The 25,802-nt window shown below is 39.4% G+C and overlaps 1 protein-coding gene across 1 annotated transcript in view; it reads right to left on the bottom strand.

The window, feature by feature from the left end:
- Positions 1-25,802, bottom strand: part of rcan3 (regulator of calcineurin 3) — a 90,108-nt gene that overhangs the window by 62,309 nt on the left and 1,997 nt on the right. The window lies entirely within an intron of this gene.

Below are 25,802 nucleotides of genomic sequence, written 5' to 3'. Positions count from 1 at the left end.
CTACATAAGGAGGGTGTCTACAGCCACAACTGCAAATGCCAATGATTTTACAAGAGACCCCGTGGTTACTTTGTTTTGTAAAACACGCACCCTACGACTATAGGAGACTCTGCTATTAAGAGGCATTAATTGATTACATTCTAAAAAATTTAGCTAATTGGACCAGGGATTCATATGAAGTTATAATGGAAAACATTATGTATATTGCACTTAGAACCCTGCTTAATCGCCACTTTGTCAAGGACTGGAGTTGAGCAGCATCCCAGAGTTAACTAATTGCCAGAAAAGGTGTTCGTTGTATTGACGTAAGAAGGCATGACGTGTTGTGCTCACAAAGTTGATGAACAAAATAAAAACAATTGAACAATGAATGTGAAAAATTGACAAGAACTTTTAAATGCAGCAATGTTGACTGGAGATTAGGTCTTAATTGTGATGAAACACACAGTGAGACATTTTCCACCCGCGCTCAGCACAAGTCAGCATACAAAAAAAAAATCCTTCAGACGCACCATTGCATAGTAATAACCAAGCATACCGTGGCTCCTTTCCATCTCTCTCATCATCCCTGTCGCTCGTTTCTTTTTAATTGCTAGACTGAGCGAGACGGCTAAGTCCCCAATAAGCCATTAATATAAAAGCTCCAGGTGCTGAGGCTATTTATGTCTGTGCATGTCCATGCAAGGCAGACGGAACATGAGTGGACTTTGGGAAGATGAATGTGACATTCCAGCACCAGCCAGCACCCAGTCAGCCGCTCTCGCCTTCTTTGCAAAAGAAACAATCGCGCTAATCCACACTCCTAACATTATTAGGTCATTAAACACAAGTCAGAAGTGATATACAGTCGTGGTCAAAAGTTTACATACACTTGTGAAGGACATAATGTCATTGCTGTCTTGAGTTTCCAATAATTTCTACAACTGACATCACATGGACAAAGATAAGACCATCTGGAGGAAAGTTCTGTGGTCAGATGAAACAAAAATTGAGCTGTTTGGCAGTGTTTCCCACACATTCATTTATTTGTGGCGGCCCGCCACAAAAGAATTACGTCAGCCACAAATTAAAAAAAATGTTTTTATTTTTTTTTTCCTGTCCAGCTTCTCAGGAAAATCATATAGTTGATGTAGATGCCCATATAGGCTGTTCAGATTTACTTTACAAAAGAGAAGTGTAGGATACTTCTCTTGTTGCCTTATTTGTATTTGACCACTACTGTTTTCTGTTTATTTGTTACTGACTGTGGCAGGACACCTCTGCCTCTGTTTCACTTTATGTTGCTGGTAAATAATATGGTTGTAGTAGTAGGCTAAAGTTAAATGATTTAGTATGCACTAATTAAAGGGGCAGAGCTTTAAGAGACATTTTAGCTTTTATATTTTATAAGATTCAATTTTTTGTAAGAACCACAATTAATAAATACATTTCAGTGAATAACTTATTGTTCAAATCTGTATATAAATATGTACATAAAGTGTTTTAATTATATTGTAAAATGGATGGATGGATGGACGTTTAAAACAAAACTGTTATTATTAATTAGTAAGTATACATTTTTTGAGCCTTTTTAGAGAAAATCATATCATTGTAGTAAATTATGCAAATTACTCGATGATGTCATGGTGACCACGCCCATAGCCACGCCCCCACCGCCACAGGTATCTTGGCAGTTTATGGGAAACACTGCCAGCAATATGTTTGGAGGAGAAAAGGTGAGGCCTTTAATCCCAGGAACACCATTCCTATCGTCAAGGTAGTATTATGCTCTGGGCCTGTTTTGCTGCCAATGGAACTGGTGCTTTACAGAGAGTAAATGGGACACTGAAAAAGGAGGATTACCTCCAAATTCTTCAGGACAACCTAAAATCATCAGCCCGTAGGTTGGGTCTTGGGCGCAGTTGGATGTTCCAACAGGACCATGACCCCAAAGACACGTCAAAAGTGGTAAATGAATGGCTAAATCAGGCTAGAATTAATGTTTTAAAATATTGCTTTAACCACAGTGGTATCGACTTAATACTATACTACTTGGTGTTGTTACTGTCGATATTGTATCAATTCCCCCACCTTGTTTACATTCAAGAGCTCTAGTTTGCGGTTAGCGGTGTGTAATGTAGCATAGTTAGCTGTTCCTCGTCCTCCTGGGATGATACTTGTTAGAAACGTAAACGTAAATTATTTGGCCGCCATGGGTGCAATGATTACTGATTTAGAAGTGGCTTTGCAGTTGCACTGTGGAAGGACATCAGCGAGGACCCTATATTGTGTTGAGAATAGTTTAATTTGCTTGTCGGTGTCAAATTTGCACCTAGCTAGACAGATGTCACCAAAATTTATTATTTCAATATAACGATAGTATTAAAATCTCTATCGTCGGCCAAATTAATATCATTTATATCGTATTTTGTGAAACCCTATTTACGTCCCCCACATCTGCGGTCCCCTCCAAGGTTTCTCATTGTTATACCATTGGGTTGAGTTTTTTCTTGCCCTGATGTGGGATCTGAGCCGAGGATGTCGTTGTGGCTTGTGCAGCCCTTTGAGACACTAGTGATTTAGGGCTATATAAGTAAACATTGATTGATTGAAGAACAACATAATTGTGGGAAATTACTCCAAACAAACTATTTACACTATTGTACTAACCCGAACTGTAAAAGCCAAGTGCCTAAGGGTGCAATAGCCATTTATTTATACCCCGAAAACAGTTTTGACCAAGTGGTACAGTCAGTTCAGTTTGCCACATTACGGTTTGGATTATATACACCCCAGACTAGGCTGTGTAGGCTGGATGATAACTATTGAGAGTGTATTTGCCACACATGAAAAGCCACAAGATGTATCATACACATAAAAAAAAAATCACAACTGATCAAAATACGGCACTCCGATCCTTTTTGTTGTTGCCCATAAGCGGGACGGATTGACTGTGAATAATGAAGTACTTTTCCTTCCTCTGTGGCCTCGTTTTTGCAAGCAAACACCTCAACCCACCCACACACACATCTCTTCTCCTTCTCAATGCCACTCTGCTCATTCACAATTCTCTGTGTAAGATCTCGCAGTCAGCAAAGCGCTGATCCATGTAAGGGGAAATTAGGATGCAGCATTAAAGGAGATACAACTACAGAGTTTGTTTGTTGTGTGATAAATGCAACACAAAACTTATATGGGAGTGTTAGTGATTAGAGCAGCAGTACTAAGATTCGCTGATGATGAGGCAACGTTTGCATACGGTCGCCAAGCTCTGCAGAGGAGCTGAACGGGGGAAAAAATGAGGGCAGTGGATCATCACATGCATACACAAGCTAGGCAAGAGCAAGATTAGTGTGCACAATACTGCATGTGTGCGTCACGCAAGCTTCATGCTCCCAAAATAGATGTATAGAAAGGGTGACGGTGCAAGGAGAGGAAAATGCGGCATGTGTGCAGACAGGCTACAATGTCCTTACTGTATGTCATTCACAAGGCGCACAACAGTCCCCTCTATGCCAACCAGGCTGCCAAAACCAGTTCCTGGTGCCAACGCCAATGCAGCTGCTCTAATCTAGGCCAAGCTATTTATAAAGCAAGCAGCCAGAGGTGGGTGGGTGCGAGAGGGGTGCATAAGGGGACGACATGGTTAGAGGATAACGGGCCAGGGAGTCACATCCGTCCACATGGGTGAGGAAGAGAGAGCGGCGATGCTTACGAGGCATGAAAGTGGCAATATATGCTGAGTGAAAATAGAACAGAAGGCAGACATAAAAGGTCCTGGAAGGTGCAACAACACACCTGAAGACACACAAAAGAAGAATTTAAACTAATGGTTTGACGTCTGCAGACAGGCTGCGAAGAGTGGAAGCTGGCAATCATCAGAAAAGTGTTCTTGGAGTTACAACGCTTCTGGCACTCAAGCTTTAAATTACCTGTATTACCGAAAACTGACAACAGCGATTTCTCCACACCCCCACACCCCACTAATTAAGAAAAGTCAGACGGTTCTCACAGGAGCAATTATTCATCCTCAAGGCACACAAGAATGGAACGCTGTAAAAATGTAACATCTCATAAACTGCAAATGGGGATAAATACAACACGGTGCAGGTGATTGATATGATCTTGCCTAAGCAGCGTTCATAGTCAGTTTAGTGAATGAGTGCACTTTTGTGTTTTTCACCATTACAGTATGACTCAATCGTTGGTATAATGGAATGAAAACCACTGACGATACGTCATGACACCTTTAAAGGGGTCATATCATGACTTTTTTTTTCTACATTTAAAACACTTTCTCGTGGTCTACATAACATGTAATGGTGGTTCTTAGGACGAAAAAGTATATCTCGATATATTTTTACTTAAACTCACTATTCGATATATATCTCAATATATTTTTCAGTGAAAGTATACATATGAAGATATTAATTTTTGAGCGATATTCAGTGAAATTGAACTGAATGACAACTGTACTGTAAACGGTCAGTGGAACTTTTATTAACCCAGTTAGTCAAGATGGGTATTAACAGCACAAAAAAGAAACGGTTAAAGTAGAACAGAATTACATAACATAAATAAAATAGAAAAATATTCCTTCTACGTAAAATAAATAACATAGCTGTGCAAATATTACAAAATGTATCAAACTCAGATAAAAAAAATACATTTGCAGGCGGGCACTTTGTGATTTCCCTTCCTTGTTCGTCGACCCGCCCTATCTTGCCTCTGATTGGCCTGTCCCTAACCAATTGTGACTCATCATAGTAAACAACCAACCAATCATGGATGTTCTTATACGTGCAAGCACGTCTTGGAAGGAGGAAGGGGAGGGGTTTAGTAGCCCATAGAGGGGGAGCGGGGCACAACAAGGAACACCACAAATAAGCGGTGTCTGGTAATTTTAACGTGAAATAAATTATATCGTTATTACGATATTTTCTTAATTCAAATCTTGTTTAAAAATATATTGATATATCTTACAAACTCCATATATATATTCTTCAGTCAAAATGTTGCATAGATTATGTTTTACAGACCATCTTCAAGCCGCTGTCTGACTGTTTCGTCGGGATGTGCCGTTTTGTGGGCGGTTTTATTTGTGTGCCTCTACTTCAACTGCGTCTTCTCCCCGTTAGCCATGTTGTAGTATTTAGCGCTTCTATATTGAGTTTACTGACAAATATAAGTTAGAACTATATGCCACTTTGTATTAGAAATGCTTACGGCAGAGGATGCATGTGCATGTACAAGCCAGTCTGCCCCACAATAAAATGCTAGAGAAAAATAACGAATTTACAGACTACAACTTTGGACTAGGGCTGGGCAATAGAACGATTTTTGAAGGCTTTTTAAGGTTGAGGCCATTAATTGTAGTTTTTCGCCCTTCTAAATAGCGTAGCTCTACTGTATGAAGAGTACCCACTTGACGTAGACCTGCTTGTATCAATCAAGTTTAGTTTGGTGAAATAATTTGCTATAATGTTTGGCTTATGAAAACAAAACAACAACTATCTCCATTCTTGAAGGAAGTTGTGACTCTTGCTGATTTACGAATAGGTGAGCAGCCTCAATAAAATAAAAAAAATACACACTTCAACATGTTTACATAGGTCGTCCTATGAGGAAAAAAATATATATTAAATTTAAAATGTGCAATGCAAGAAATTTTAAATGCACAGTTTTTTTGTTCACATAATGAGTGAGTAAAGTCTGGAGTGAGCAAAAAACCTCATAAAATCATTAAGTTAACAAAGACAGCTATGAATGGATTTACATACGATGATAGATGATGCACAGTATTATTTCTGACCACCTGAGATACAGTACAGTATGTTGTCTGACTTGAAATTTCACAAACATCTTGCATTCCTTCTAGTGTTCTACTCCCAAATGTACACTTTTAAAACCCTTGGTAAAGATCACCAAGTAATGGACAAAGTAGATCCATCCTAGTAACCCCCCTCTCTGGGGGGATGGGGAGGTACTAGGATGACAGGGGATGCAAAACAATAACAGTACAATACTTTTTCATAACATGGTCACTACTGCCTAGTTTATCTTGTTATATTCTTATTTTTACTGTTATATTTTTATTCTTATTGTTGCTTTTTATTTTTATTCTTATTGTAATATTTTTATTGTTTCCATTTATACCCCCATTATTAACTTTTTACTTTTCAAAATTTGATCTCAATTCTATACACTGCTGCTGGAATTTTAATTTTCCTGAGGGAAGTCTCCTGAAGGAATCAATAAAGTACTATCTATCTATCTATCTATCTATCTATCTATCTATCTATCTATCTATCTATCTATCTATCTATCTATCTATCTATCTATCTAAAAAGCAAATTCATGTATAGAATGATGTCAAACAACAGAGTGTATTATTCTAAAGCGTGAGCTTTGTCAGAGCAAAGGGTTTTTGGCCCAATTCTGGTGTGCCACCAGCTGGTGTTCAGTGTTCTAACCCCGTCCAGCGGCTTAAAGGATGCCAGGATGAGCCGCCATCATTGTGCGAGCAGGACGGAGACAGAAGAAAAGGAGGGGCCTGTAGGAGGAAAGTGATAAGCCACACGTGCATTTTCTGATTTTTTTTGCTTTTTCAATAGAAATCAGGTCAAATCTTCAGAACGGGTTAGGCGAACCCGCCAACCGACATGCAGGCATAATGGCTAAGAATTCCAGACATAATAACAACAAAGATTGAAAAAAAAAAAAAAAAAAAGCGGGTCAGAAAAGAACCCGAGGCAGTTTGAGGCGACTTTCTAAGAGATTTCTGCCACTTTCACAGGGAGACAAAGACGGTAAAAAAAAGAAAAAAAATTGCACTGACTCTAGCTATCGTTCTAATTCAAAGAGAAGCTCAAGTTTTCTACATTGCACACTACTCAACTTGTCGGTCATGAGACATCATCTGTTAGCCCTGGATGAGAGCCACCAGACAGCGAGGGGGAATGAAAGAGAGATGGAGACACATTTAAATAACACTTGTGGGACAAGAACCCAAATGATGAATGTGAAGTAAAGCAGAAATAAGCAAATTAAATTACTTTGGAGCGTTAAGCCAGCTGGAGAAAAAGTGTGAAAGAATAACTGACGACAACAACAATGTGTCAATATTGGTTTTCTGGAACTGGCAAGAAAAGTTGTTTAAACTTTAAAGGCCTACTGAAATGATTTTTTTTTTATTTAAACGGGAATAGCAGATCCATTCTATGTGTCATACTTGATCATTTTGCGATATTGCCATATTTTTGCTGAAAGGATTTAGTATAGAACAACGTCGATAAAGTTCGCAACTTTTGGTCTCTGATAAAAAAAAACCTTGCCCCTACCGGAAGTAGCGTGACGTTGTCAGTTGTTCACTCCCTCATATTTTCCTATTGTTTTCAACGCAGCTAGAGCGATTCGGACCATTACCCCAATAATTTGAGCGAGGATGAAAGATTCGTGGACGAGGAACGTTAGAGTGACGGACTAGAATGCAGTGAAATATTATTTTTTTTTCGCTCTGACCGTAGCTTGCTCATTGGATGCCACACTCTCTCCTTTTTCTATTGTGGATCACGGATTTGTATTTTAAACCACCTCGGATACTATATCCTCTTGAAAATGAGAGTCGAGAACGCGAAATGGACATTCAGTGCCTTATATCTCCACGACAATACATCGGCGAAACGCTTTAGCTACGAGCTAACGTGATAGCATCGTGCTTTAACTGCATATAGAAACAAAAAAAATAAACCCCTGACTGGAAGGATAGATAGAAAATCAACAATACTATTAAACCGTGGACATGTAAATACACGGTTAATGCTTTCCAGGCTGGCGAAGGTTAACAATGCTGTTCTAACGACGCCATTGAAGCTAACTTAGCAACTTAGCAACCGGACCGCACAGAGCTATGCTAAAAACATTAGCTCTCCACCTACGCCAGCCAGCCCTCATCTGCTCATCAACACCCGTGCTCACCTGCGTTCCAGCGATCGGCGGAAGGACGAAGGACTTCACCCGATGCGTTTGGCGGCCCGGAGACGTAGGAAGTCAAGGTGAGGTCGCCGGCTAGCGCGTCTGCTCTCCAACAAAGTCCTCCTGGTTGTGTTGCTGTAGTCCGCTGCTAATACACCGATCCCACCTACAACTGTCTTCTTTGCAGCCTTCATTGTTCATTAAAGGCCTACTGAAATGATTTTTTTTTATTTAAACGGGAATAGCAGATCCATTCTATGTGTCATACTTGATCATTTCGCGATATTGCCATATTTTTGCTGAAAGGATTTAGTAGAGAAAATCGACGATAAAGTTCGCAACTTTTGCTCGCTGATAAAAAAAAGCCTTGCCTGTACCGGAAGTAGCGTGACGTCACAGGAGCTAGGATTCCTCACAATTCCCCGTTGTTTACAATGGAGCGAGAGAGATTCGGACCGTGAAAGTGATGATTACCCCATTAATTTGAGCGAGGATGAAAGATTCGTAGATGAGGAACGTTACAGTGAATGACTTGAGAGGCAGCGATGGACGTATCTTTTTTCGCTCTGACCGTAACTTAGGTACAAGCTGGCTCATTGGATTCCACACTCTCCTTTTTCTATTGTAGATCACAGATTTGTATTTTAAACCACCTCGGATACTATATCCTCTTGAAAATGAGAGTCGAGAACGCAAAATGGACATTCAGTGCCTTTTATCTCCACGACAATACATCGGCGAAATGCTTTAGCTACGAGCTAACGTGATAGCATCTAGAACAAAAGAAATAAACCCCTGACTGGAAGGATAGATAGAAAATCAACAATACTATTAAACCGTGGACATGTAAATACACGGTTAATGCTTTCCAGGCTGGCGAAGGTTAACAATGCTGTGCTAAAGACGCCATTGAAGCTAACTTAGCAACTTAGCAACCGGACTGCACAGAGCTATGCTAAAAACATTAGCTCTCCACCTACGCCAGCCAGCCCTCATTTGCTCATCAACACCCATGCTCACCTGCGTTCCAGCGATCGGCAGAAGGACGAAGGACTTCACCCGATGCGTTTGGCGGCCCGGAGACGTAGGAGGTCAAGGTGAAGTCGGCGGCTAGCGCGGCTAGCGCTCCAACAAAGTCCTCCTGGTTGTGTTGCTGTAGTCCGCTGCTAATACACTGATCCCACCTACAACTGTCTTCTTTGCAGCCTTCATTGTTCATTAAAAAAATTGCAAAAGATGTCCAGAATACTGTGGAATTATGAAATGAAAACAGAGCTTTTTGGATAGGATTCTACGGGGTACCATAACTTCCGTTACTCGGACTTCGTCACGCGCATACGTCATCATACCGCGATGTTTCAGCCGGATATTTCCCGGGAATTTTAAAATATCACTTTATAAGTTAACCCGGCCGTATTGGCATGTGTTGCAATGTTAAGATTTCATCATTGATATATAAACTATCAGACTGCGTGGTCGGTAGTAGTGGCTTTCAGTAGGCCTTTAAACAAATTGCAAAAGATGTCCAGAATACTGTGGAATTATGAAATGAAAACAGAGCTTTTTGTATAGGATTCTACGGGGTACCATAACTTCCGTTAAACTGACTACGTCACGCGCATACGTCATCATACCGCGACGTTTCAGCCGGATATTTCCCGGGAAATTTTAAATGTCACTTTATAAGTTAACCCGGCCGTATTGGCATGTGTTGCAATGTTAAGATTTCATCATTGATATATAAACTATCAGACTGCGTGGTCGGTAGTAGTGGGTTTCAGTAGGCCTTTAAAGGCCTACTGAAATGCGATTTTCTTATTTAAACGTGGATAGCAGGTTCATTCTATGTGTCATACTTGATCATTTTGCGATATTGCCTTATTTTTGCTGAAAGGATTTAGTAGAGAACATCGACGATAAAGTTTGCAACTTTTGGTCGCTGATAAAAAAAGCCTTGCCTGTACCGGAAGTAGCAGACGATATGCGCGTGACGTCACCGGTTGTGGAGCTCCTCACATCTGCACATTGTTTACAATCATGGCCACCAGCAGCGAGAGCGATTCGGACCGAGAAAGCGACGATTTCCCCATTAATTTGAGTGAGGATGAAAGATTCGTGGATGAGGAAAGTGAGAGTGAAGGACTAGAGGGCAGTGGGAGCGATACAGATAGGGAAGATGCTGTGAGAGGCGGGTGGGACCTGATATTCAGCTCGGAATTACTAAAACAGTAAATAAACACAAGACATATATATATTCTAGTAGCCACAACACAACCAGGCTTATATTTAATATGCAACAAATTAATCCCGCATAACAAACACCTCCCCCCTCCCGTCCATATAACCCGCCAATACAACTCAAACACCTGCACAACACACTCAATCCCACAGCCCAAAGTACCGTTCACCTCCCCAAAGTTCATACAGCACATATATTTCCCCAAAGTCCCCAAAGTTACGTACGTGACATGCACATAGCGGCACGCACGTACGGGCAAGCGATCAAATGTTTGGAAGCCGCAGCTGCGTACTCACGGTACCGCGTCTGCGTATCCAACTCAAAGTCCTCCTGGTAAGAGTCTCTGTTGTCTCAGTTCTCCACAGGCCAATGGTAAAGCTTGACTGTCATCTTTCGGGAATGTGAACAATGAAACACCGGCTGTGTTATCCAGCACAACAGTCAGGGGGTGCATTCTACGGCGGGGGTGCGTTATCCGGCACAACACCTGCCGCAATACACCGCTTCCCACCTACAACTTTCATCTTTGCCGTCTCCATTGTTCATTGAACAAATTGCAAAAGATTCCCCAACACAGATGTCCAGAATACTGTGGAATTTTGCGATGAAAACAGACGACTTAATAGCTGGCCACCATGCTGTCCCAAAATGTCCTCTACAATCCGTGGCGTCACGCGCAGGCGTCATCATACCGAAACGTTTTCAGCAGGATATTTCGGCGCGAAATTTAAAATTGCACTTTAGTAAGCTAACCCGGCCGTATTGGCATGTGTTGCAATGTTAAGATTTCATCATTGATATATGAACTATCAGACTGTGTGGTCGGTAGTAGTGGGTTTCAGTAGGCCTTTAAACGTATTCAGTAATTCCAGGAAGTGCTCTGAGTAAACCTCCAAAGTTGAACGAACGGTGTCCTGTAATGCTGGGTGACTTCTTCGTTCTAATTCATAACAAATCACGATAAAACCAACTGCACTCAGTGACGAAACAAACACGCTCACATAAATATTGCGCTTATTGCAACCATAGACAGCAGAACACTTATATACACTTACTTTAGTTATCTGCTGCACTGACAAGATGCCTGCTCCGTGCGTGTTGGCTACTGTAGCTGAACTATTGTTTAAAAACTGGCGTGTGACATCACGATTTACCTTTGTCTTTAACAGGGCGCACCAATCAGGGAACATTAAATCAAAATAATTGGCTCTGTTGGCCACTTACCTAATTAAAATGCTAGACCAGGGGTCGGCAACCCGCGGCTCCGGAGCCGCATGCGGCTCTTTGACCACTCTGATGCGGCTCAGCTGCATACTTGCCGACCCCCCCGATTTTCCCAGGAGATTTATGGATCTCAGTGCCTCTCCTAGATAACTCCCAGGGCAAATATAATCCTATTTTCACTCTAATTACTAAATTAAGGGCGTTCCCTAATTGCACTGCAGTAATTGTCCTCTGTAGCATATACAAACAGCATGCCAGCCCGGCCACATGTTGTATGTAGCTTTTACTTGCACACGTAGGAGACAGCAAAGCATACTTAGTCATCAGCCACAAAGCTTACACTGACGGTAGCCATATAAAACAACTTTAACACTGTTACGTTACAAATATGCGCCACACTGTGAACCCACACCAAAAAAGAATGAAAAACACATTTCTGGAGAACATCCCACCATAACACAACATAAACACAACACAACCAATACCCAGAATCCCATGCAGCCCTAACTCTTCCGGTCTAGATTATACACCCCCGCTACCACCAAACCCCCCCTCCCCCTAGTGCGTCGGTTGAGCGGAAGAGTTAGTGCTGCATGGGATTCTGGGTATTTATTGTGTTGTGTTTATGTTGTGTTACAGTGCAGATGTTCTCCAGAAATGTGTTTGTCATTCTTTTTTGGTGTGGGTTCAAAGTGTGGCGCATATTTGTAACGTAACAGTGTTAAAGTTGTTTTATACGGTACGGCTACCGTCAGCGTAAGCTGTGTGGCTGCTGACGTAGTACGCCTTGCTGTCACTTACGTGAGCAAGCTGAAGCTGCATTCTACATGTGGTCGAGCAGTTACACTGTTTGGGCAGGCTGTAGAGGGCGCCAAAAGCAGTGCCATCACGCCCTGATATTCGGGAGTCTCCTGGAAATAATGAGAGGGTTGGCAAGTATGACGCTATCAAATTTCCATATTAAAGTGCGTGCCGGTGCCTGAGACCCCTGGTTAACATAGCACAAAGCAATTTAAGCTTTATATGCGGTGTTTATCATTTTAAATTTAATTTTTTTTTTTGTGGCTCCCATTATTTTCTTTAATTTGTAAAACTTGCCAAAATGGCTCTTTCAGTGGTAAAGGTTGCCGACCCCTGTACTAGACAAAGTGCATGTGTCCCTTGACAGCTCAATACGGAAGGCGTACTTTTGTTTCTGAATACAGGATGACTCCATGTTTCAAGGGACGTTTGGAAACCCTATGTGCGCCAATGGTAAGAGGGTTTGTCGCTGCAATACTGGCTAATAACCTCAGTTTTATCTTAAGTTCCATCGAGGTATGTTTGTAAGAAAAAGTGGGTTAAGAGCACACCGCTCTAACTAGTGTGCTAGGTGATCACTGCCGGTGTATAATGTGCACTGCCCTCCTGCGCCGGTCAAAACAAACATTGTGATTAATCATCATTCATTTGTGGTAACGCGATAATTTTTTATATTATACACATGCGTTAACATTGACAGCCCTAATATATATATATCCTAATATATATATCAATCAATCAAAGTCAATCAAAGTTTACTTATATAGCCCTTAAACACAAATGTCTCATTGGGCTGCACAAGCCACAACGACATCCTCGGCTCAGATCCCACATCAAGTCAAGAAAAAAACTCAACCCAAAAGGAGCATCGAAAAACCTTGGAAGGGACCACATATGTGGGGATCCCCCCTGGGTGACCGGTGCAATGGATGCCGAGTGGATACAGTTAATGTGAGAGTCCAGTCCATAGTGGGGCCAGCAGGGGATCCTCTTGCATGTAGACCCGTCACTCTAGCCATGCCCCCACAGCCAGTTGTAGATTTCAAGCTGCGGGAAGCCCTGAAGTGTATACTAAATCCTAGGTCTGGGAGATTCCTAAAAAAAATTATATAATTGAAACCGGAATTTAGAGCTTCTAACAGACCAGAAACTGCTGTGTCAGTTATTTCGGTTTCCCCCTTGCAATTCTCTCTTTACGAACACACCATCCACTTAAATTATATTACTGGTTGTATAGTTAAACGCAGACAGTCAGGCATACCCAAAATGTATTCCATTCTAGTTGTTAGAACATATTTGGGTTTCAATAAGGATGACGTCAACTAAAACGTAGGGTCGTTGAGAGGGGGATAATCGTGCATTCACCAAAATTGGGGTGGAATGTTCAATAATTGTGATTTTTGCCACAATAACCCAGCCTAATTTAACTACTGCAATGGTTTCTTGATGTGTAAAACCGAGTTTAGATTGTGTTTATTACTGTGTCTATTAACTGTGAGCAGTGTTCGGGAAAACAGTGTTACATAATAACGGCGCTACTAACAGCGTTAGTTGTTTTGGTTTTATTTTAGTTTTTGTACACGATACATTATTCACAAGGATTTGAGTGCACCAGATTTGGCCAACAGTTAATTTCCATCAGTAGTCCTTAGTAATTAATTGTATGTACATTACAATTACATTACAGATATGCTGGATGTAATGTGGCATGCTACTCTTCAGGAAGTAGCTTTTTACTAGTGCAGCCACTGCACTCACACACACACACACTACTACTACTACTACTACTACTATGTTCAATGTTCAATCCATTTATTAACTAGGAATAAAAAAAACATTCCACAGGCGTTGCAGTGATCAATCTCTTTCCACTCCGCAGACTACCAATGCTGAGTTAAAAACAGCCAGTCGGTGTCTGCCCCGTTATTGTTCTTTATTAGAGGGATTCAACATCGCCTTAATATTCTTTTTAAAGGGAAACTTCACTTTAAAAAAAAAAAATGTTGTCTATCGTTCACAATGATTATGAGAGACAAGAACACACGTCTTTTTAGGGCGGGATTTTAAAGATGATAAAAATCGCTTGGAAGATGTAGGTAAAACAACTTCAAAACCCTCTATTAACGCAAGTCCAGTGTTTCCCAAACATTCATTTATTTGTGGCGGCCCGCCACGAAAGAATTACGTCCGCCACAAATTTTAAAAAATAAATAAATAAATACATTAAAAAAAATAAAATAAAAACGTTTTTTTTTTTTTTTTTTGTCCTCTCCAGCTTCTCAGGCAAATCATATAGTTGATGTGGATGCCCATATCGGCTGTTCAGATTTACTTTACAAAAGAGAAGTGTAGGATACTTCTCTTGTTGCCTTATTTGTATTTGACTTTATTAAATGTATTTATATTAGAAACACAACATGTGTATATAACAAAGGGTGCAAAGTCTGCAGGCAGTAGGGAACACATGGTTAAGTGTTGGGAGTAAAACTGATGGCAGTCTAAAGTTCAAGATTTTTGGAGCTCTTTGTTCAGTGGATCAGATGTTTGATGAAGCTCTGTGTCTATCTACCACCACTACTGTTTTCTGTTTATTTGTTACTGACTGTGGCAGGACACCTCTGCCTCTGTTTCACTTTATGTTGCTGGTAAATAATATGGTTGTAGTAGTAGGCTAAAGTTAAATTATTTAGTATGCACTAATTAAACGGGCAGAGCTTTGAGACATTTTAGCTTTTATATTTTATAAGATATATTTTTTGTAACAACCACAATTAATAAATATATTTCAGTGAATAACTTATTGTTCAAATCTGTATATAAATATGTTCATAAAGTGTTGTAATTATATTGTAAAATGGATGGATGGATGGATGGATGGATGGATGGACGTTTAAAACAAAACTGCTATTATTAATTAGTAAGTATACATTTTTTGAGCCTTTTTAGAGAAAATCGAATCATTGTAGTAAATTATGCAAATTATTCGGTGTCATGGTGACCACGCCCATAGCCACGCCCCCACCGCCACAGGTATCTTGGCAGTTTATGGGAAACACTGAAGTCTATACGTATATAATGTAGTAACAGACCCATTTATATCAATATGTAATATGTTCAATATTTACCGTATTTTGGTCATTTTAATCATTGCCGGAAGTAATTCTACGGCACATTTATTTCCACTTCCATAGCAGTGCACCTCTGACTTCCAGTGTGTTCCTAACTTCCTGATACAAAACGCTTGTGTGTTGTAATCATGGCAGACTTGGTAACAAACAACCAAGACAACTATTTTTGGACAAATGAGGATTCACAACCGTATCTTTTGGAATCTGAATTCATAGAGGATGAACTACTACTTCTAGAAGCCAGTACGAAGAAAGAGTGAGACGTTGGAGCAGACGAATGCCGAGAGAGTGAGGTGAAAGTGAATCAAAGCTGCAAAATGTGGAACTTGGAGCCAAGCTATTTCGACATAAATGGCGTGCTTACCCATAATTAACAAGAAACGTCCCCAGCCAGCTGGACCAGACTGTTCATTGAGTGAGTCACTACATTGTAACCATGATGCACGCAGCACGTCATTTGTGTCATTACAACTACAGTACATACACTCTATGGCTCGCAGTGAAAAACACAAACATGAAATGTTGGCGAATACTTTACAGATACTGTAATATGACTGTTCATGTTTTTCAGTCAGTATAGATTGGTGTCGTATAGCAGTGTTGTGCATTACAAAATCAAAAGCGTTTCGTGCTGACGTAGAAGCTAGCTTATCTCTTGCCATAGTTAGCTTTTACGGCTAATACCGTAACACACCGATGTGTTAGTACGCTAGACAAAGAGTTCCTCAGTGTTCGCTCTTACAATTACAATGTCAGTTTGGTCATTATACAGGTTATGGAATGTAAATGAAGTATTGTTGACGTTTTTTTTAAAGTATTTTTATGTGATTTAGTGGTAGAATTGATTGCTCCCATTCGCTGAATTGCAAGCCACCAAGAAAAAGACGACTTTTACATGTTACAATATAAAGGAAAGGAGAGGTCAGCAGACCCCAGAAGGGGCCTTCAAGCGCGTGCACTGTGCAAACTTGTTTTCAGCAAAGCATGGCTACCAAACCCCAACTACATGCGCTTGCCTTTACAGCAAATACGCAAATACTGCTAACGAACCCAAAAGAGGAAATCAGAAGAAGAAATGAAAGACGCTGTACGTCTAAAAAACCAAATAGCCAAAACTCGAATATATATTGGTCCGTCGTATTCAGGATGGAGGGTATTGCAGGCCTGTCTTGGACTAACTTTGGATGCACAAGTGGCTGTTTTCCTTCTACACTACACTAATGTTCCATTTTCTCATATTTTGAGTGTATCCTTTTGCGTGGCGAAATGTGTTACCGATAGCCTGCAACCAAATACGAACGAGAGAATCCTTCGATGCAACTTCAGACTGTCAACAACCTACAGCTCTTGTGCGCAATTTTGTGCACTTCCAAAAAGGAGGAGCCTGGGAAGCACTATCAGCGAGGTGCGCTTGTGCGCGGAGTGGGGTGGCGGGATTTACCGTTTTAATTCTGCCCTCGGGACACAAGATTCAAGTACGCCAGATTTAAGTAAAGAGTCACAAAATATGGCCCTGAAGGTTGCAAATGGAGTGCAGGCCGCAAGTTTGAGACCCCTGTCTTAGAACCAAATTCCTGAATTTTGAGGCAAACTGTGTGCACTCCAAAGTGTACGACTTGTGGGACTGTTGCCAAAAATGACTAAACAACTGATTTTTCTTATGCATTCCAACAGACAACTGATTAAACTCACCATTAGAGTGTAGTTGCGCCACCAAGTGGGTTTCATTAAGCTCTTCACAAAAAATTTGATGTCCTCGAATTTGAACAAGACAAGACCATTTTGACCATGTTGATATTTAAGTAATGTTCTATATCTCCTCAAATTTGAACAAGGCAACACCATTTTGACCATGTTGATATTTTAAGTAATGTTCTAAAACAGGGGTGGGCTAATTTTTTGGCACTGGGGTCACATTGGCTTTTAAAATTTGACGGACGGCCAGGCGAGCACATGATGCATTTCAAACCATATGTTGGAACTAAGGGTAGACTTCTCAAACATGGGCAATTTAATTATAATACATCTATTTTCAGCAATATCATATCAGATCGGCGTGGCTCGGATGGTACAGAGGCCGTGGCAGCAACCTGTCGGTTGCAAGTTAAATTCCAGCTTGAGCCATCCTATTCACGGCCGTTGTGTCTTGGGCAAGACACTTCACCCACTCTGCTCCCGGTGGCACATACACTGGTGTATGAATGTGCAGGACGACCTTGAAAAAGAGATTCTTAATCTCAAAGGGACTTTCTTGGGTAAATAAAGGTTAAAAAAATAATAATGATAATAAATAAAAAAGGAAACATTAAAGAAACATAAACATTGTATTACGGGGTATACACCTGATCACTCTTTTTGCCAGTGTGCCTAAGTCTAGTATAAGTTCGGTTTTCAAAACAGATCTTTGCTTAATTCTGTTCAGTGTTTCCCACACATTCATTTATTTGTGGCGGCCTGCCACGAAAGAATTACGTCCGCCACAAATAAAATAAAATAAAATAATTTTTTTTTTTTTTTTTTTGTCCTGTCCAGCTTCTCAGGCAAATCATATAGTTGATGTAGATGCCCATATAGGCTGTTCAGATTTACTTTACAAAAGAGAAGTGTAGGATACTTCTCTTGTTGCCTTATTTGTATTTCACCACTACTGTTTTCTGTTTATTTGTTACTGACTGTGGCAGGACACCTCTGCCTCTGTTTCACTTTATGTTGCTGGTAAATAATATGGTTGTAGTAGTAGGCTAAAGTTATTATTTAGTATGCACTAATTAAAGGGGCAGAGCTTTAAGAGACATTTTAGCTTTTATATTTTATAAGATATATTTTTTGTAAGAACCACAATTAATAAATATATTTCAGTGAATAACTTATTGTTCAAATCTGTATATAAATATGTACATAAAGTGTTGTAATTATATTGTAAAATGGATGGATGGATGGACGTTTAAAACAAAACTGTTATTATTAATTAGTAAGTATACAAATTTTGAGCCTTTTTAGAGAAAATCATATCATTGTAGTAAATTATGCAAATTACTCGATGATGTCATGGTGACCACGCCCATAGCCACGCCCCCACTGCCACAGGTATCTTGGCAGTTTATGGGAAACACTGCTGTTGTAATATTTGGCTGGCCGGATGTGGCCGGATGTGGCCCGCGGGCCATTGTTTGCACATCCCTGTTCTAAACACACAAAATATGAAATAACAGACTTGCAATGTATCCTAGCGGGATAAACAAACTGACCACTGTACATGTGTGCACCATGTTGTTGGGTACCGCCGACAACACTGCAGTTTACTGATTGTTTTTTAGAAAATCTTCACACGAAGCTTGCCCTTGTCCTTTGTTTACTGTGTTGAATTCAATGGCGTGTTACACTAGCAGCTAACGTACACTATTGCCATAATGCCTACAAACCTCACGGTGGAAATACAAAGCACATCATAGTTTACCGTTCCGAACTGTACTATGGTCAACTGAACTGATGGAAACACGGTCCAAACGAGGACCGAATAAGACATGCGAGCAACACAATCCCAAACTTCACTCATGTCTGCAGAACAACCTACTTTCTCACAGCAATCATCTGCCGGTCTTATGCAATTCATGGGTCAGTTTATGCTCGGCGTCAGTTAAATAAGAGCCAACGCCATAAACTACGACACGTTCCATTCTTGAATGCGCCCACGGACCGTTTCTTTTTTTAGACCGGTTGAGTCGCGGAACAATCCTGATTTAAATAGAACCGCCGCACGGGGAGCATGACTGCAATCTATCACGCGGTAACGGCTTACATGACATTTTTAAATTGTACAGTTTCATAATCAGAAGCGGTGTCGGGGGTGGGGGCGAGGGGGAGGCTGTCAGTTTTATCGAGGAAACTGTGCACAAGACTGATCATAATCGCTCTTGGGCAGACATGTTTTTTGTTTTTTTTTACCCCCCACCCCCAGATGCTCTTAATCTTAAAGTGCAATTGTGTTTCTTGACAAAATTGAAGCAGTGCATTTTAGATCTTAAAGAGAGACTTAAATGGTAATGATCAAGATTACGGTAATTTCTTAAAACTGTGTGACAGCAGTCAATATACAAAAAGCAGTATTTATTCTATTTATTACACGGTGATGGTGATGTACTAAAAATTACAAGAATATTATACGGTAGATTTCCGCCAATGCATTAAATTGTAAATAATTAGGTCTTTTAATGGCAACTTGATTACAAAGTGGTTTGATGGCACTATTGGCAGGGGGAAACAGAGTGCTGAAGCTATGAATCCAGCATAGGACACTGTCTCACAAGTCAATCGCTCAACATTTTCCAGCAGGAAGATGCTTTGACAACATGTAATTATTGTGCAAATGCCTGTTTTGTAAGTACAATACTTACCATATGCCTGTAATTGTTTGACGCATGAACCACAATTTTAATGGTTTGTTAAATGGTCTGTATTTATATAGCACTTTGCTATACCTGGAATGATACCCAACGCGCTTTACATTATACATGACATTCACCCATACATTCACATCAACACACTGACGGCAAATTTAAAATCACTTAAGTGCTGTTTTGAATATCAAAACTAGACATTTTGACTCTTCTTGCATTACTTGCAGTTTTATTCGACTAGCAAAAAACTAAAATAAATAATAATGACACACCCCTAAAGAGCCCCAAAAGATATTCGCTACTGTATTCATCACTGTATTTATTCATCATTTCAGTGTGAACCTTTAGAATATGACGTCACCTGTAGATACTCATTTACATGCAGGGGCGGTCGATAAAAGCCAAACAAGCTGACCCTGCCCCCTACTCCCGAGTCTGTCGTTTGCAGCAGACTAATATTGAGGACGCAGTGGGAGCAGAGGCCTGCGGCAATCACTCCGCAGCGCATCATGTCTGACCTTCAGCCAGCAGAGCACCCGCTCCCTTCACGTACGTTGCGAGAGCCCAACCTTCCTCCCTTCCCTAAGGCCACCACCCAAATATAGACAGCCATCTGACACATACATACATATATACATACATCACTACGACAACAACAGGCATGCAGGGTGGCCCTGAACAAGATCTTATTTGTAGCCCGATTTTGGTCTTTAATATTAATTAGACTTCCCACCCTAAACCTAACATCACCGCTCAACATACACATGCACTAAAACAGTGGTCCCCAACCACCGGGCCGCGGCCCGTTACTGGTCCGTGGACCGATTGGTACTGGGCCGCACAAGAAATAAAAAAATTAAATTAAAAAAAATAATAATATTTTTTTATTTTTTTATTAAATCAACATAAAAAACACTATATATACATTATATATCAATATAGATCAATACAGTCTGCAGGGATACAGTCCGTAAGCACACATGATTGTATTTCTTTATGACAAAAAAAATAAAAAATATTAAAAAAACATACACATGCACTAAAACAGTGGTCCCCAACCACCGGGCCGCACAAGAAATTTAAAAAAAATAAAAATAAATAAAAATAAATATTTTTTTTTTCCTTAAATGAACATAAAAAACACAATATATACATTATATATCAATATAGATCAATACAGTCTGCAGGGACACAGTCCGTAAGCACACATGATTGTATTTCTTTATGACAAAAAACTTTTTTTTTTTAATTTAAAAATAATACCAAACCCTAATCTCAAAACAGTAAAAAGATAAAAGTACGGATACAAAGAAAAACCTGGAGAACACTGTGTAGATACATAGAATTCAGTCTTTTTTTACACAGAAGAAAGGGGCATGTTTTTAAAACACTGTACAAAAATGGCTGTATAGTGTATGTCGACAGCCTCTCTCCATTCACTCCCTCTCTTTTGTAAAAAAAATAAAACATCCCGTCCTGCAGCATGTGGGCCTTTGAGCGCACAAGGAGGAGGTAATGTCGCTGGGAGAGAGCCAAAAGCCCAAAGACACAAAAAAATGTAGGTTGCCATGTCCCTGAGTGTGCAGATGTCAAGCTTTTAGTTTGAGCTGGGATTCTACGGCCTTTAAACGAATTAAAGACTGCAAGGCATAAACAAGATAGAGTAACAAGCCAGCGTTGTCTTTCTTACTGATAACCGCTTCATGTCCTCGTTTTTAGAAGATTGAACAAATGTCAATATGTCTATTTATAGTAAGGCTGGTTTAGTTGAACCACGCTCTGACTAAAGAGATGTGAGGGTGGCATTTCCACTTAAAAAGGCCGGGGAGGGAAGAGGGGTGGGGTGGCGGCGTCCACTGCTGGGAGCTGTGTTTGCGTGAAAAACAGCGAACTACAAAACGGGAGTGATTCGTTTAAAGGGATTGTGTGCACGCGCCGCATTTAGCCTCGCCGCTTTTGCATAATAAACATGCAGAAATGAGATGAAAATAAAACCCACGGAGGAGTTTGTAGTGTGCAAGTAGTTTAGGAAGGAGATGTAAACAACAAAGTTCTTCAGAAAGAGAAGCAATGGAGTGACCCCAAAGTCAAAAGTGGTGACGAATGCTTGCTGGGAGGATGGGAGGACAGTATAAGTGGATTAGAGGTGCAGATAATTAAAAATGTTTCTGTCCGTCCTCTTCCAAGCATTCTAACTCTGAGGAACAAAGTTAGTGTGTGGAAAGGGAAATTAATATGTTCCGGGGTTCAGTTCAGTTCAGTTCAGTTCCAGTTTCAGTTTATTTCAAACATGCATACAATACAATGTAATGCATCACATATTTCCAGTTATTTCATTACAGCACTTCCGAAAAGGAGTAGGAAGAAGCTCATCTTATTTAATCCTAGCCCTTTTCATACCCTAGCAATTTTATCCCATTTCCTTGTTCTCTGTAACAGAACAGTGAATACATAAATAATAAATAAATAATATACCATAGTAGGTAAACAAATATTAAATACATAAATAGTTTTTATCTAAAAAAAATAAAAACTATTTTTTAAAAAGGGTTCAAGATGTTCACCATAATTATTGTTCTGTGTACTTTGTGAACACTTGTTGTTTGAACAGTCTCTTAAACTGAATCATATTGGTGCTTTACTTGATTTATTTGGTTAATCCATTCCATATTGTTTGATTTATTTGGGTAATCCATTCCATAATTTAATTCCACATACTGATATACTAATGGTTTTAAGTGTTGTACGAGCATACAAATGTTTTAAATTAGATTTTCCTAGAAGGTTATATTTATCCTCTTTTGTTGAGAAGAATTGTTGTACATTCTTGGGTAGCAGGTTATAGTTTGCTTTGTACATAATTTTAGCTGTTTGCAAATGCACCAAATCGTTGAATTTCTATATTTTTGATTAAATAAATAAAGGATTTGTATGTTCTCTATATCCAACATTATGCATTATTCTAACAGATCTTTTTTGTAACACTGTTAGTGAATGAAGCGCACATTTGTAGTTATTTCCCCATATTTCTACAGAATAACTCAGATATGGTAACACTACTGAGCAGTAAAGAATATGGGGTGATTTTTGGTCTAGAACATGTTTTGCTTTATTCATTATTGACATGTTTCTTGCTACTTTATGTTGTATATTCTTTACATGAGATTTCCAGTTCATTTTATCATCTATTATTACACCCAAAATTTTGTTTTCTTTTACCCTTTCATTGTCTACTCCGTCTATTTGTAATTCTGTTTGACTTTCTCTTCTATTGTTACCAAATAGCAATAATTTAGTTTTACTGAGATTCAAAGATAGTCTGTTTTTGTTAAACCATCTTTTTAATTTGTTTATTTCTTCTGTTATTATTTGTATAAGCTTTTGTGGGTTCAATCCTGAACAAAACACATCTGTATCATCTGCAAATAATACTAAAGTCCTTTGTAACTTTACAAATGTTGTTTGTATAGAGATTGAACAATGTTGGTCCAAGTATTGATCCCTGAGGTACGCCACAAAATATTTTCAGCTCTGTAGAAGTGTGTTCGCCTATCTTCACGTATTGCTTCCTTTTGGTTAAGTAGCTTCTCACCCAGTTCAGGACCAACCCTCTGATTTCATACCGTTCTAATTTGTTTATTAAGATGCTATGATTATTCGTGTCAAATGCTTTTGTTAAATCCATAAACACTGCAGCAGCACATTTTTTACTATCTATTGCATTGGTGATCTCTTCCGTTATTTATATTAGTGCCATTGATGTTGATGTTGAGATTGGATGTCTGTGAGTGTTTCGTTTTTAATTATGAATTTGTCTAATCTGTTGTAAAACAGTTTTTCAATGATTTTAGAAAATTGTGGAATTAGAGAAACAGGTCTGTAGTTTGTAAGCTGGTGTTTGTCTCCAGTCTTATAAATCGGTACGACTTTTGCTATTTTCATTTTATCTGGGAATTTGTCTGTTTGAAATGATACGTTGCTGATTTATGTTAAAGGTTCTGAAATCTCTTCAATAACCTTTTTTATCGTTTTCATATCAATTTCATTGAGGTCAGTCAGTTGAGGTCTTGGATTGACCTTTTTTCACAATATTGATTATTTTCCTCTTTTATCACTCCTTCTAGGAACATGGAGTTGGGGTTTCTATCTACGGTGTCATTCAAGTTTTCAACTGACTAGGAATCTGGAATCTTTTCCTCCAGATTTGGTCCAATGTTCACAAAGTACTTATTGAAGCTTTTAACTACTTCGTTCATATTGTTATTTTTTACAATTCCATCTAAGAAGTATTTAGGATAGTCCTTTTTAGCACCATTTTTAATAATACTATTTAGGATGCCCCGTATTGCTCTCATATTGTTTTCGTTCTGGTCCAATAATGGACTTTAATATTCTTTACTACATGTTCATGGTATGCCAGTTAGCTTGTTCTTATACATTTTGTACTTGTTTTCTGCCTCTGTAGATCATTGTGTTATAAATGTTCTACATAATGTATAATTCTTTTTGCAAGCATTTTTCAGTCCTTTTGTCATTCATGGTTGATTATTTTTCTTTTGCTTCTTACTAAGTTGTTTCAATGGACAGTGTTTGTCATAAAGCATCTCGAAGCTATTAAAAAAAATTACCATATGCATCATCTACATAATTTTCACTGTAGACATCCTCCCATCTTTGATTTCTCAGGTCATTTTTTTAAAGCTGTCATACTTTGTTCTGTACATATATTGTTCGAAAATTATTTTTATCATCCATGTTGCTCTCCTTGTAGGAACATGGATGATAAAAAACAACCAAAACTGGCAGGTGATCACTGATGTCGGATATTAGCAGGCCACTTGTGGTATTGTTATCAAAATCATTAGTAAAAATATTCTCAATAAGTGGGGCGCTGTGTCCTGAAATTCTGCTTGGCCTTGTGATTTTAGGATATAAACTTAGGCTATACATTGTGTCAATAAAGTCATCTATGGGCTTTTGTTTGTTAGGGTTTAAGAGGTCAATGTTGAAGTCTCCACATAAGAAGGTTCTTTTTTGACTGATTTCAGTCAAAGTTGCCTTAATCCAGTCAAACTGTCACTACCAGAACTCGGGATTGATCGAATTCAGTACTTTCAAAGATACCGACCAAATCCCACCAGTGCTATCAGGTATCGATTCACGCAAAACCAAACAATGTCATTTTTCGGTACATTTGTTGCACTTGCCGTCACATCCGGCTCAAACACTTGGCGGGGAAAAAAGCCCTTAAGCACGCCTCAGAATGGATTAAGTCCAGCTACCTATAGGTATTGTTGCGATTTTCCATGCCAACGAAGAAAGTAAACCCTCAAATGTGTAGTAAGGCTACGCTTTTCAAATTTCTCTAGCTCAATACAAATTTACATTGGATTTGCCATACACGTGCTACTGATTAGCATTGGCGATTTTTCATGGCAATTTTAACACCCCCAAATTTGGGGGTGTTACAATCAAACAGCTGGTGTGTAATAATACAATACTTCATGACTTTGTTTGTCATCACTGGTACCCTTCTGTAGCTGTATTACAAAAAACTAAACAAAAAAGACATCAAAACGCACCATTTTAAAAGTGCATTTTAAAGGAAATTGAGGTCAAATTTCAATATTGTATTACCAATGGAATTCAAGGATCCACTGGTAATAATAAAAATATCCAGCATCTACACCTTTATCCACCAAAATACCTTTTCTGGACCATGCCTTTACAAAGTTTGCATATTTAGTGAGTAGTTGTAGCGAACAAACAACCAAAGAAACTAAGCAATGTTGATTTAATAATACTGTGGAGGGAGGTGTGGCCAGCGCGCCTGCAGGAGCAAAGGTCACCACCTCTGTCTATGGTGCTGAGGATGAGCACCATAGGATAGGGGCGGGGCATGGGCTGACGGTGAGACACAGCTGGCAGGTGATTAGATTTCACAGGTGGTACGTGTTAATCTAATCATCTGTTGTCTTTAACAGTAAGTGGCCGGGAGCAGGAGGAGAGAGAGGATACGGACGTGACTAAAAAGTCACGTTCTACTGGAGAAAGACTGGG

This window comes from Entelurus aequoreus, linkage group LG03 (assembly GCF_033978785.1).
Source record: "Entelurus aequoreus isolate RoL-2023_Sb linkage group LG03, RoL_Eaeq_v1.1, whole genome shotgun sequence".
In the NCBI taxonomy this organism is placed as follows: Eukaryota; Metazoa; Chordata; class Actinopteri; order Syngnathiformes; family Syngnathidae; genus Entelurus; species Entelurus aequoreus.
Note: the sequence above shows the minus strand (reverse complement) of the source record. Positions and strands in the feature narration are given on the sequence as shown.